The sequence below is a fragment of the Pleurodeles waltl genome, chromosome 5 (genome assembly GCF_031143425.1).
Source record: "Pleurodeles waltl isolate 20211129_DDA chromosome 5, aPleWal1.hap1.20221129, whole genome shotgun sequence".
Classification (NCBI taxonomy): domain Eukaryota; kingdom Metazoa; phylum Chordata; class Amphibia; order Caudata; family Salamandridae; genus Pleurodeles; species Pleurodeles waltl.
The window spans coordinates 259,843,340-259,858,208 of NC_090444.1; the positions used below are offsets into that span (position 1 = coordinate 259,843,340).

The window sequence follows — 14,869 nt, forward strand, 5'->3', positions numbered from 1 at the left end:
TGTAGTGACCATTTCTCCTCAGTACATTGAAGTGAGGCATTTGTGTTGATCACAAATGGTCTTAGGGCCCTTAATTCCTCCATGACATCGTCCAAAATCAAATGAGTGGGTGATTTGGCAGGGAAATCAATGTTCTTTTTTGTTCTTTTAACAGAAGAATTGTTTATAGATTTTTTTGGTATGGTACCAATGTGTTCTGTGGCGGGTGTGCATTCCTTCACAATATCTGTTGCAGCTTCCATATTGACAGATATATTTGATCTAGTAAATTGAATGCGCTGTACATGAAGAGTAGCAGCCTTGGAAGACGATTTATAGATATCTTGCTCTTTGTGAGGTTTCCCCATATAGCAAGGTAAGCAGTAATCCGAGACAATGGGGCTACCACAAATTAGATATTGCCTTAAATATAAAGAAAGATGTGCTAGGTCAAAAGTTCACAGTTTTGAAAATTGCCGAATGTTGACGGTCTGTCAGATGAAAAAGAACCTGCTTGTCTCCCTGTGAAAAATTATTTTACCTCAATCGCACTTACATTTTTAAAGACATCCTCTGAAACACTTGCCATGTTATGGAAAAGCAATGTGAAAAACTCTGTGACACACCGAGCTGCAGGCAAATACGAAATGCAGAGGACCTCAGATATGTATCTGTGAGAAGAGCGCTATAGAGTTAAGCAAGCAGTCTGAAATTGATTTGTACTTTAACTGCAGAGGAAATTAGTTAAGCAGAATGACTCTCAGACAAGCAGTAAGAGTAAAAAATTATTTAATGGAATGCCACTGTGGTTTGTAGGGTTGGTAGAAATGTTCGAAGAGGACTTCATATGGCTCAGATAAGAAATTACCTCTGGTGTGTTGTGGTTTCAAAAGCGAGCTTCACATCAAAGCTTTAAAATGGCTTCAAAACCCTTTTTATTTATAAAATACAGACATGTTGCTTTAGCGGCAAAGCTCCAGTGTTTAGATAAACAAAGGAGGATTGTCAATGAGAAGGGTAAACATCCTGTCACTCAATAAAGTGCCGAAACTGCACAGAGCTCTAGAGAGCAGCGGCCATCTTGCATGGCATCCAGCCACAATCCCCCATCGATTAATCTTGCAAGTTTATTTTTTGCTTCCTGAAGTTCAGCAACCATCACCTATTTTTTTGCTTTGTTCTGACCTGTCAACTGTTCTCCTAACTTTACCATGCCAACTGCCCACACTTCTCCTTGTTTCTTGTATAGTCTATGTCTGTGCTATGCAAGACTATTTAATATTCCCCTAATGTAACATTTAAAGGCATCTGATTCCAGGTTTAGGGGTGCTGAAACTTCATTGAATTTAAAGACCTCTGCAGCATCCGCTCTTCAGGTCACCACTACCTTTATGTCTGGAAGCATTCTACGGTCTAATGTCCACCTTTTCAGATCATTCTTTTGGCGGACATTGAGCGCTAACATTATGGATGAGTGGTCAGATAAATGTGCTGACAAATGAGAACTATTACTATTTGCATCTCCCAATTGTTTATCAAGTAAGACATAGTAAATTCTGGAGGTATGGCGGAGTATTCCTAAAGCATCCATTGTTCGCAAGGGTACTCTGAATTTTAGAAAAGTCTGAAACATTCTGGAGGGAGAAGCCCCATAATTTGAACACAAAATAAACCTGACATTGAGCTACAGGACACAGGTTTTAAAAAACATCTGTGATATTTCTGTTTTATTTAATGTAAATCACCTGTCGGGGACCTTTATGTTCTAAAGTAATGTGTGACTCATTGATATAACTCTTTAATTTCTAAATAAAATAAGAACCTATATACAACCAACGCAAAAAGTGAACAACGCTTCACTACTCTTCACTCAGAAAGGAGAGGCAGGTGGCCGCATCACCTGGGTCTCAGAGCCCTGCCCAATCTAGTGTGAGAGTACCTTGTGGTATCTTGGGTAGAACTGTGGAATGTACTACTGTGTAGATTCTACCAGTGTTTATGTATGGTTCATGGAATATTAGTCAGTTGGAGCTGGGACACTGGTGGAGCTGCTGCTGTGCATGGAGCCTTTTATATGTAGCAAACATATACCTACCTAGAACTCTTTTTCCTTCTCTTTATTGGATTACCATAATATGGTGACAAGGAAAATACTATGTATTACTCTTTTTTGGCTCTAACACAGTTGGATTTTTTCAATCTACCAAGTATTATTGGAGTCTCACATTATTTGAGATGTTATTTTCAAGAAACAGAGCGTAAGGATATTGAGTAGAGTGGCTCTAAAGAAAGGACTTATCACTGGATCCATGTTTGGTACGTGGCTGCTGATTTTGCAGATTTGGGGTTTCTTTCGAAATTGGTTGCCATTGACTGGAGTGTGAGCAAGCACGTCCACAAGGCATCGTTGAGAGAGAGTTGTGGGGGAGACAGTGATCATGACTCCGAGCTGAGGACATGTGAACTTTTGTCGAGTTGCAAAAGTCCCTTCTACACATGATGGAGTTTGGCACCTGTAGTTGGTTGGAGGGGCATGTGCTTCCATCACGTTACATGCACTATGTAATGATACGTGCAGCTGCCATTTTGAGTGGGGTGATTTTGCTTTGCTGCTCTCCACGGCCTCTCTGTGAGCATGTTCGATCTGCATAGAGCTGTTTCACAAGTACGCACACCAGTTTACGCACTCAAGCGAGGTTAAGCCTGTTGCACATCGGTGACTCGCACACTGCTTCAGTGCAGTTTGTTTCAATATGCACCAGTAAATCAGAGCTGTGGCACAACGGTGATTCACACACCTCTTCAGCACAGTAACACAAGAGAAATCGCTGGTTAGTCTAATTCTATAGTGGTGATTCGCACACCTGAAACATCTATTGCAAGAGGGTTTATTGCTCTTACAGGTTGAATTTGACTATGGTGACTCACACACCGGTGACATCAAAAGCTGTATTAGGTACTTTTGAACTTAACAGTTGCTGCCTAGGACCATAACTTTGCAGTTATGATTTGAGAATTTTGAGCATATTTAGTGTAGACTTGGTAACAATTGCTTGTCACAAGCTGAGTTTAGTCTTAACACAGGGCTAACCGTGCTTCCATCTGTCACTGCCAGTCTATTGAAATGCAAAATGTTTCTCCCCACTATTTTTTTGTCTTCTACAGGTGAACCATTAATTAAGTGGGAGAAACGGACAAATATTTTTTCAAGGTACAGTATATTAGGGTATGTGGAACTAGCTTGAATGCAGACAGAACCACTTAATTGTTGTTGCAATATTTAGGTCCGAAGGGCCAAGAAGTATTTGACCATCTCCCAGAATTGACAAGTGAGAAACGTGATGGTTTAAATGAGTTTCAAGCTTGTGTGAAAAAATTGGATAGTCATATTTTGCCTAAGATATCATTCATTCTAGAAAGATTTCATTTTGGGAAATGGGTGCCAGCTAGAGGGGAGACTGTAGAAGAATATCTTAAGATGCTGACAAAGTTAACTTCATTTTGTAAATGTGGACATGCTGTGGATGAATGCATGCAGGATCATTTTATGCTAGGATGTATTAATGATGAGGTTAGGGAATACCTATGGTCTCATGAAGACCCTTCAATTACACAAATGATAAATTTGGCTTGAGCAATAGTTGTAGGAGTAAGAGTAATGAAGGGAAAGTCAATGATGAGTGTGAAGAAATAATATTGCAAGTGACTGGTAAGCAAGGGGACGATCCTCAGGATTTTGTCATGGTAGAGGGGCAGAAAGTTAAAATGCTGTTTGAATCGGGTGCAAAGTGGACAATCATTTCTAGGAATGTTTTTCAGACTAACATTAAAAACAAGGTTCAGGTGTACGGGTTATGGGGGTGAACCCCAAAAATTGGTGGGATATTTTGAAGACATGTTAGAATATCTGGGAAGGTTAGCTGGGGAAAATGTATGTGGCAGTCAAAAGGGATGCAGTGATAAGCTGGTTCCATCAGCGTGACTTACAAACCATTTTGGATCCCATTTCTGACCCACCAGTCAGACTAAGAGATGATTATGAAGTAAAAGTAGTAACAGATCAGGGGGGCTCGAGGAGTGATAAGTTGGGTGAGTCCCATAATGTGTTTTGTGATGAGCTCCCTGAAGTATTCTGAGACTCCCTAGGTTGTTTGAAGGGGTATATGCACAAAATTAAAGTCAAAGAAGAGTCTAGTCCTGTAATGAGCAAAGTGAGTAAGGTTCATTTTGAGGTCAGAGAAGTGGTTCTTAAAGAGTTGGAGAAACTAGAGGTTGTGGGTGTGATTGCAAAGGTGGAAGGAATGGGATAGTTGTCTCTGGTGGTTATAGTGAACAAACAGAGGGGAGATATCAGGTTGTGTGTGGACCTCAGAGGTTTGAACAAGGCAGCGATAGCTGATAGGTTTCCAATACCTGGGATTTATGATTTGGTGTGTATGCTGGGGAATGCAAAGTGGTTTTCCACTTTGGATCTAGCCTTTGCATATCACCAGATAAGATTACATGAGGTGTCTATGTATTTAACAGCCTTTGTTACATTCAATGGGATGTACAGGTTTAGGAGGATGCTATTCACTCTAGTTTCTGTGGCCTCTGTTTTGAAGAGGGCCATGGACAGCATTTTAGGTGCGTTCTTAGGGATAAAAGGATGACTTCTTAATTTTTGGTGACATTTATGAAGAGCATGATGAAAGAGCTTGTACTGTGTTAAGAAGACTACAGGACAAAGGATTAACCCTTAAGGTTGACAAGTGTAAGTTCCAAAGAAATCAATTTTATTTTTTTGGGCATACTTTGACGAGGGATGTGCTAAGGCCTAAATTGGAATTGGAATTTGTGAAAAACATTAAATTGAGACCTGTATCTCAAAACAAGAAGAGTTAACTTCTATTCTGGGGTTAGTAGAGCTTTATAGCAAGTTCGTAAAGAGGTTTTTGGAGAAAACATTTACATTGCAAAGTCTGTTAATGAAAAATGTGTAGCTCAAATTGAACAAGAAGTGTACAGATGGGTTTGTTCAAAGTGTGCAAGAGTAGAAGAGTTATTGTCCGGATTCAGAAAATATATTATTCCCAGATGCTAGCATGAAGGATTTAGGTGTGACATTCATAAAGTGTCATGATGGGGTTGAAAGGACATTGACATTCATATTGGGGGTGCCATTAGACCAGCGGAAATTTGATATTTTGCTATTGAAAAAGAATCACTTGCGATTTTGTGGGCAGTGAGGACGTTGAAGAACTTCATACGGGGCAAAGAGTGTATGGTAAGAACTGATCATAAGCTATTGAAGGAAATATTTATGAAAAAAGTGTTGATAATGTTTCAAGCAGGATTGCGAAATGGGTGGTGGCGTTACAAGAATATGATTTTCAGGTTGTACATGTGCCAGGGAAAAGCAATGTTGTGGCAGATTGCTTGTCAAGGACGGTTAATGTAGATGATGTGGAAAATGAGGAGGATGTGATTGGTGAGGAAAGGTTTGTATTATAAGTGAGGAAACTGTTGAAAGGAGGAGGGGAAGAGTGAAGTGTGTGAAGATAAGGTGTTACGGAAACTGATGATGAAGATGGAGAAAGTTTGGGGCGAGAAAAGGTTGTTGGATGAAGAAGTGAAGCTGTTTTGGAGTGTGAAGGAGGAGTTATCAGTGGATAATGGCATGGTGTTCAGGGGAATTAGGGTAATTCCCTTGGAATCATATCTATGTTATGACGATTGTCAGCTTCAACTATTTTGTTGCTGTTGAATCTATACTTGTGAATGTTGTGCCTTTCCTGCATTGTGTGGGTATCTTGATGTAACTATGTGCACATTCATTACATGTCCTATGATTTCTTCTTTGCCTTTTCTGTAGAGAAAGCTGTATAAGTCTGTGAGAAAACATACTAAGGTCAGTTATTAAGGATGCAGTATGAGGGCATCACATGGCATGCTGCCAAACAGTTATAATGCATACACTACTATCCAGTGTCAGAAACATGGAGTTTTCAACACTGTTTGACAAATTCATACATTACCCTGGCATATCTAGGTCCAACAAAGATTGGATGTGATATATGTGACTTCACATTATAGTGCATGTAGTATATTTATTTGGGACTTGATTCCCAAAGGTAAACTTGCAATTGTGCATATGTTTACAAATGTTTGCTATTCACAAAGGTATTTTGTGAGTAGTATCACATCAAAAGATAGGACTTTCTTATCTTTTTATATGTGAAACCTCCGCAGTTGTAAAGATACTACTCATAATATAGCTTTGTCAATATCAAAGAATCGTAACCATACACAAAATTGTAAGTTTACCTTAGTGAATTAGCACCTATGTTTCTTTTGTTTTAACCATGAGCCCATTCATTTCATAAATCTGTCATTGCTTTACTTGCTAGAAGAGTTGTAGTATCACATACATTAGGGCAAATAGGGACTAATTATTATTTGTTTAGAGGATAGTATTAGGCATTGTTGCATTTTATTCTATGTTGTGATTTGTTGAGCTGGTGTTTCAATTTGCTCACCTCATGTTGACTGTATGATTTTGCTGTGCATTTTGCTCAAAAGAAGGCTCACTTTGGAGGTGAGCCAGAGTACAAATGATCTGACTTTCTGAGTGTTGCTTTCCCTGAATCTTTGAGAGCAGATGCATATTTTTCAGATATCATGCTGTATCTATTAGCTTAATGCCAGAACATATTTGGTTCTACTACTGATTTCCTGTACATGCAATGATTTAACTTTGACTGATTCACTATATTGTTTTAATTCTGTAATGATCTTAAATTTTCAATAAACCTTCATGGTTTCTATCTTTCATCTGTCTCAAGAAAGCTTGTTTTATTGACTGCTATATGTTTTGTTGACAAGTTTAATCTAGTAAGGGGCATATTTCCTCATAATTCTTGAGGACAACACTGCCAGATCCCGCTTGGCACTTTATCTTTGTCTTTAGATCATCAGATAAGATAATGTAATTTAGAACATCAGTAAATACTCAAAGGGTAACAGCCATCTGAAACTCATACAACACATTACACCTTTTATTTCAGTTTATGACCTTAAGCAAGTGGTACAATATGTGGTTGCTTTAAAGTTTACAACCACTAATTTCAATCTCCGTGGAATGCCCAAAATATATCTCAACCATCTTAAAACTACCCTTCATGTTGCAGCCCAACTTTTATTGACTCTAGTCAGACTTCTTCACAGAAGAAATCATTGTATCCCAATTCCTTTGAATATATATGTTTACAAGATTATCTAAATATAATATGCAACAATGCTTTCTTGTCTTGCCTCATTTCAATTATTTTGAGAGTTATTTAATGCATAGTATACCAACCACCATGCGGTAACTGAGAATGTTTTAGGTAGTGGTACAGGAAATGGGCATTAGTCTAAGTCAATTGAAGAGAAATCAATCAGCCACTGAAGCAATAGTGTGTTCAAGCATGAGCTCTACTCCAGTATGCTAAGCTGGAATGGCAATGTTATAGTCTGTAGTACAGTGTTGTGATTTGTGGCTTGGGAAATTAAGGCAACAGCCAGTATAAGGCATCTGACTGGTTTATCAGTTCACAAGTGAATATTTATTTATTATGCATGGCTCTCACTGGAGAGTCATTAGTGTGAATGACTGGATTATAAGTCCAGTCATTCGCTGCTATGACGCAGCAGCGGTGGGTAACAGAACTTGTTAACCACTGTTATTACATGGTAAAGGAATTCCAGCCTGTGCTGGGTGGACTCTCTGAGAGCGTTTCTGTGCAGTGCTGGCTTAGAGCACAGCTTCAGGAGGGGTTGAGATGTGATAGCATATAGAGTGATGGGTGGGTGGCAGGAATCCAATTATTTATTTTACATTTGGTACAGGGAGAAGAGGTCATGTTATGTTTGGCTCCCCCATTACCCTGCTGCCACGGCATAGTAGTTGAAAGTAAGGGAAGATTTAAGGGGCCAGAAACAACATTAAACTATAGATTGGTAAAAAGTGAATTAGGCAGATGTTTTTCAACTTGGGTTCTGAGTGACATCATAGACAGCTCAAACTTTACTCTTGTCTGTTTGATATCACATAAGAATCTATAATTCCTTACTTATGCATGACTCTCACCGAGCTCCACTAGCATGAAAACCATATTCTAAATTTGGTAATTCACTGCTATGACAAAGCAACAGTGGATAACAAAAGCTGCTACCCACTGTTCCTATGTCATAAAGGAATTACAAGCTGTTGTGGCAGGGCTCTTCCAGAACGTATCAGGGTTGTGCGGGTACAGCAGAGAACATATCAGTAGGGAAAGGGGAAGAAAGCGGGTGGGTGATGGGAGGTTATTTGTTTTTCTCTTTATCACAGGAAGGTGAAGCCATGGGATCCACGACTCTCCCTTTACTCCTCTGTCCCTACAAAGTACTTTTAAGCAGTGACAGATGACTTGAGTGGGCCATAAATAACACACATATACCACTGGGGTTCTGAGTAATATCATAGACAATTTGAGCATCACTTTCAATGTCTATTTGATGTCACCTAGAACCCCACTGCTAATAGCATCCCCGTTATTCACTGATACCCATCTACACTAAAATATAGTATAGAGGTTTTTTTTATAGAGCGTACAAGGTCCTAGAGCATCAGAGTGCTCCACATAAGATACTGTACACGAAACATAGTGCACAAAGATTATAATGTCAATATAATAGTAGCACAAAGTGTAAGTCAACTATAGCACGTAAGTGATTGTAAACATATAAAAAATAACACTTATTTATACGAATTTCAAGATCTAATGTGCAAAGACAGATATTATAACATACCTAGTAAAACTGTAATATACTTGGTAAGTCTGTCCCTTATCCAGCATAGTTCTGCACTTTGTCAGTATTTTACAGATTAATAGGTGTTTAAACTGTCTACATGAGGACATCTTTGATGGATGTGCAAGCTGATAAGTATTATGGAGCCTTTTCCCTTAGCTCTGAGAGTTCCCCCAGTGGAATGGGGATCTTCTACCCACCATCAAGCCTCAAGTCAGTCTTCTTGCAGTAGAAGGCCACATAGTAAAAGTTCCATGTTTACTCATATCTTCAGCAGTATAGCTATCCAAAGTCACAATGTTGACATATTCTGACTGGCTATGCTTTCCAGGTCTCACTGTGTCTCTTGCTGGCTCTAGTTTGCAATCATTGACTGTAGTTTGTCATTAGTTGACTGTATGTGTGAATCGTCAGCTCTTCCTCTACAGTGTAGTTCCTATCTAGGTTTCTGTAGCAAATCACTTCACTTTGTGCCTGTATCTGTGTTATCTTGTTCGTTTTGTCGCAGATGTGCACAATTTTTCTATATGTTGAATGATGGTATATGTGTCACGGGACTTGGCCCATATTAATGGGGTCTAGTTTGTGCTTTGAAAGGGTTTGCGTTGATGAAATATAGTGTTAGGCCTCATGCCATCAATAAGCTGATGATACCCAACCCTATCTGAAGGTGTCTTTCACTGAATATCTCTCTCTTCTGGCGGCTGTGCAGCTTTATTTCTGATGATGTCATACATTATCTTTGTACATTTTTTGCCGCTAGTATTAGTGAAAACTAGAGAAAGTTTTTTTCATTCTCATCTGCACAGTGGTTAAAGGATGTGCTTGTAAATTTGACCTTGTATAGTTTCTATGCCAGAGGAACTAAAAGACACAACTCAGCAGCTTCTGAATGTATCCTAAGAATTAACACAGGAATTGTTTTATCATGTGTGGCAAATGCAAACGAAGGTGACCTACCTAGCTCCATAACTCTTAATGAAAGAAAAGGCTATTAAAAAACACACTTTCGGTAGGGTCTACAGTTTGTTCAGTTGCTGGAAAGAGATGCTGAAACATATTTTGTACAATAGCATTCTAATACATTATAAAAATAATACTATTTGCTTGTGTACTCATTTTGGGGGTTGGATTGATCTGCAATATCACCTGCACATATAAAATACTCTCAAGGAAGGTCTGTGTGACTCTGAAAACTACTTTTTCCTATGACAGAAACATGAGGCAGGGGCAAGAGACACCTCCCTGTCTTCCTCTTCACTGAAAAGGTTATAATTTCCTACTAGCATTCATCTAATCTACGGGGTTTGAACCCAAAAAAATCTCAGGGTAGACAGCAGATGTTTAGCGTTTTTAAGCTTCTATTTCCTACCAGTCTGTGGCAATGTCCTTCCGGGATACTGTTCTTCCCATGGGTCGTGTGTGTGGCAGTCACTTGCCTCTGTGTAGAGCTGCTCTACCTTCCATGGGGTTTGTAGGGATGCAATCTTAGCTGCTTTTCTCGGGGTGCACCCATGAACGTTTTCAGTCCATCATTTGTTTTTGGTTGAGTAGAAGTGGGTGATGTCCTAGTTCTCTCAGGAGAAGTTGTTGGGGTGCACAGTGTAACCTTCTGTTCCTGTTTACAGAATAACTGTGGCACATGCACCATTGCGGTAGTGCCCTACTTGTTTTCAATGCAGGTCTTGGCTCAGATCTGGTGACCATTTAGAATTGATGTATCAAACACAGTACAGAAGTAGTTTACACTCATATTTTTCCTCACTCTCTGAGGCATGTTTACAACCCCTTAGCACCACAGGAGCGTCATTTTTTGTGACACTCCGGTGGCACTGTGCCCTGCGCCATATTTACTAAGTGGCACTAAGCCACTTTATGTGGCTTAACGCCACCTTGTAAATATGGGCCCCTCTGACACAGTTGTCTGCAGCAGTCAGCGTGCAATGGGTGTTGCTGTGGACAGACCCACACAACACCCATTGGTTTTAATGCTGCACCAGATTTACAAGGAATCGTACATCTGAGGCAATGCCAAAAAGTAACGCCTCACCAGGGGTGGCATTAGCAGGGCGCAACAAGGAGAATACATTATTTTTCCATGTTTTTGGTTTTTCTATGTGTGCTGCATTCTGCAGCACACATAGATAGAGCAAAATGCCATGAATTATTGTTTATGTGCAGGAAGGTGTCCCTTCCTGCACATAAACAGTCATTCATTAATGACAACTTGTTACCCTTTATGTGTGCTGCATTCTGCAGCATGCATAGAAATGCCAAATCACCATTGTAGTTTGTTTATGTGCAGAAGGGATACCTTCCTGCACATAAACAAGCATTCCCTTCAACGCAGACACCCTTGCACTATGGTGCAAGGATGCCAGCCTTGGCGCTGGCTTCTAAATTTAGCACCAGCGCTAGGGGACATACAGGGGTGCACTGTATTTTTGGAAATACAGCACATCTCTGCATTTCTAAAGTGACGCGGACCTGCCCTTTTTGGCGCTGCACCCTTTCTAGTACATATGCCCCTATGTCTGTACTCTTAGTAAGTAATCAGTGCTGGTGCTGCCACTTAGGGTAAGGTACTACGGACCTCTAAATGCTGGCACAATGTGGTGTCAGCATAATTCCACTATTAAACAGTTTTGTGTCACTCATATTCACTATGTTAATAACCTTCTCTTTACTTTCTGAGACGAGATTTGTGGCCATTGTCCCGCATTTCTACTGTTACTATGGATGCTTCGTGGCCAACATATCGTTCCTATCATTTCCTTTTCACATATCCACAACAAAACATAATAGGCTTGAGAAAGTCCTGTGTGTGACGAAATGTGTTGGCTAGAAACTGGCTCCTATAATGAATGTTTTTATCCATGTTTCCTTCGAATTGAAAAAACAAATAAAGAAATAAAAATCAGACTAATTGCAAGACGTCTGCAAAATGAGACCCATGTTCTCTTAACAAGCAAAGTGAAAGAGTACAAGTTTTTTTGAGTGCACACAAACTTGTTTAAAATGTAGAATTGGTGTGACAACTTCACAACCATTGAATAGACATTGTCAGTGTTTTGAACGCGCCCATGACCACCTCTAGGATGCAATTTCTGGCTTACTTGAATTTTCGTGAACAGCTGATTTGTTCCCCCATGCAGGTATATTTGGTTGAGAGTTGGACACAATCCTCATAATTCTGAGTGAAGAGTTTTGAGTACTACTCATCTTCAAATAACAATGAATCTACGCTACTAAAACAAATGAAGGACATCTGGTGGAGCAGTGACATTCCTCCAGTTGTCCCATCCTCAGCTTACAAGAGCAGCCAGCCATGGAAATGACAATCTTTGTTTACTCTGACAGACAATAAAGTGCATCTGCTCTTCTAGCCATCTGAGGAGCCTCTTTGTTATGGTCATGGGTCAGATTCACTTGTATCCCTCGAGAGCAGGGGAGAGTTAAAATGTTCCATGCATACTTTCGCTCGATCACCTACAACTGTTTCTCTCTGTCATTTGATCTCCTCAAAGAAAATGCACACATATGCAGCCAGAGAGCAGAGTATCCAGCCGCCTTTGTTGTTAAAGGCTGCTGATTGACAACAGACTTGAACTGTCAGTACAAAGAAAGTGAAATGGTTTTGCATCTTGGTGAAGAATATGCAGGGAGCTGCAGGACCCTCGAAAATAGACTGACAAAGGCAATAGGCTGGCCTCTGTTTCAGTGAGGCAGTTTTATACAGAACCCCATAGCAGCACATTGTGAGTAGAGTTCGGTACCTTTTGAGTAAGGGTTGTAGACTGGCGGGTTTTAGGTGCTGCTAGCCTGTGTTTTGGCTGGTATTTATTAATACATTAATATGAATGTGGTTGAGTATAGATTCCAATCTGTGTTTAAGTCTTGCAGCCCTGGACAGAACATGAAAGCCCCTGGCTGGATGAGTACACAGGTTTTATAATCCTCCAGCTGCAACTATCAGATGGCCTCTGACCCAGAAAAAAGAAAGAATGTTAAACCAGACTTGATACCTATGCATATTCTAGCTCCCACCTTTACAATGTCATCTGCAGGCCCATCCGTGGGTTTTTCAAGCCCCTACAAACCGGCATGTGTAAACGCGCTGTATTGCAGCGTGTGTGCCCGCCTGCTCTTATCCTGCTTAGGAAGAGGGTCCCTCTACGTGTCCGTTTTCTTTGCAGCTTTACATGGCGTGAACCCAGCCCAAGGTCATTGGAGCGCTTTACAAGAGCACCAGATTACATTATACTCAATCAGATTCCGATATTTGGCACATGGAGTTTACGTGATTTCCCCAAAATCACAGGATGGCCAACAGATCCAAAGCTCTAATCTGGTCGCTAGGTCCAGAGTTGGCAGCTCTGCTCCGCTCCTTGAATTTCATAACATTTAAATGTTCTGCCTCTGAACATATGACTCAGTGCTATGCAGTGTCAAATAACATTGCCCCCACCCCTCACTTCAAGGACTCGAGCCGATGCAGCTGATACATTTATACTCTGTTTGCGCCGGACTTGCGTCATTTTTTTAACTCAAATCCAGCACAAACTTAACTCCATATTTATATTTTGGCGCTAGACATGTCTAGCGCCAAAATTTGGGAGTTAACAAAAATTTTTGCCTGTGAAAACTACCTTGCGTCAATGAGATGCAAGGTAGGTGGTCCCGGACAAAAAATGCCTCAAAGGCCCTGGCCTCTTATTTATCCTCCCGTGCAAAAATCACGCACGGGAGAAGGCGGGCCTTAAATAATGGCGTTAAGCCTTCTTAGCGCCATTATTTAATGCCTGGGTTAGGGCAGGTGTAAGGGGACCTGGAGGCAGATTTCTATGGTTGGAGACTGTGGAAATTACCCACAGGTGCCCTTCCCTGTCCCCAGGGACACCCCCACTCATCCCTACCCACACCAGGAGGTCACCTACGGATGGGGACCCATCCGAAAGTAAGTCTGGGTGAGTATATTCTTTTTTTTTTGTCCAACGCCGCTCGGGGGCCCTGACTTGGGGCCCCCTGCACGGCGCTGGCCCCAATGGCCATGCCCAGGGGACATTTGTCCCCTGGGCATGGCCATTGGGGTGGTGGGCATGGCTCCTGTCTTTACTAAGACAGGAGCCATGTCCATGGGGCTTGTGCGCCAGAAAATGGCACTACACTGCCTAGAGTAATAATTTTTTGCCTCTAAACAGTGTAGTGCCATAATTTGGCGCACAAGCCTCGGTTCCCCCTACGCCTCCCCTGCCCTGTTTGCGTCCTTTACAAGGACGCTAACAGGGCCTTAGCGCTGGCTAGCACCATTCCATAAATATGGCGCACGGCTGGCGTCATGGAATTGCACGTGCCGGCGCTATACTTTTTGCGGCAAACCTGTGCTACCGCAGGTTTGCGCCAAAAAGTATTAAATCTGCCCCTAGGTGCGGTAAAAGTATAGTTAAGAGTTTGCTTGCTAAACACAGCAGTTAAGTGTGAAGACGTTTACTTATTTATTTAAAAAAAAATTTATACAGCTACAATATTACCTAAGACACTTCAAAGCACTGGAACCTTAAGGAAAACGTAACAATAAAACGTTCAGTACATTTTTGGCAAGGCAGCGCAGTGCAGCATGGCAACTTGCTGCGCTGCATTGCGTGAAAGGGAAACATCAGAAATGCCCCATATTTACAAAGAAATGGCACATTTCTTTTGCCTACTTGCGCTGGTGCACTGTGTGCGGCCTAGCGCCACTACAGGCACCCTTGAACTGTGATGCAAGGGGGCCTGCTTTACGAACAGGATTGTTTTTGTGCAGGAAGCAATACCGCGACAATACACGCACACATCAGCAGCCCACCAAACACACGCCAGAACTGACCTTCTGTTCATGCCAGCGCTGGACATCGCCAGTGTCACCGGGGCTGAGATACTGCCACACGGGGTCTCAGACCACACACCACTACAAATTCGGTTGGGAGGTGCGGACCCTGCCCAGTGTCCGATATGGCGCCTGAATGCTTGGCACCTGCAAGATAGTGAGTGCACCCTAGCGGTCAGAGACCATCTTAATCAGTACTTCGAGCAAAAC

The 14,869-nt window shown here is 41.3% G+C and overlaps 1 long non-coding RNA gene across 2 annotated transcripts in view; it reads right to left on the bottom strand.

Moving 5' to 3' along the window:
• LOC138295597 (uncharacterized) overlaps positions 1-14,869 on the bottom strand; it is a 559,610-nt gene that overhangs the window by 243,738 nt on the left and 301,003 nt on the right. The window lies entirely within an intron of this gene.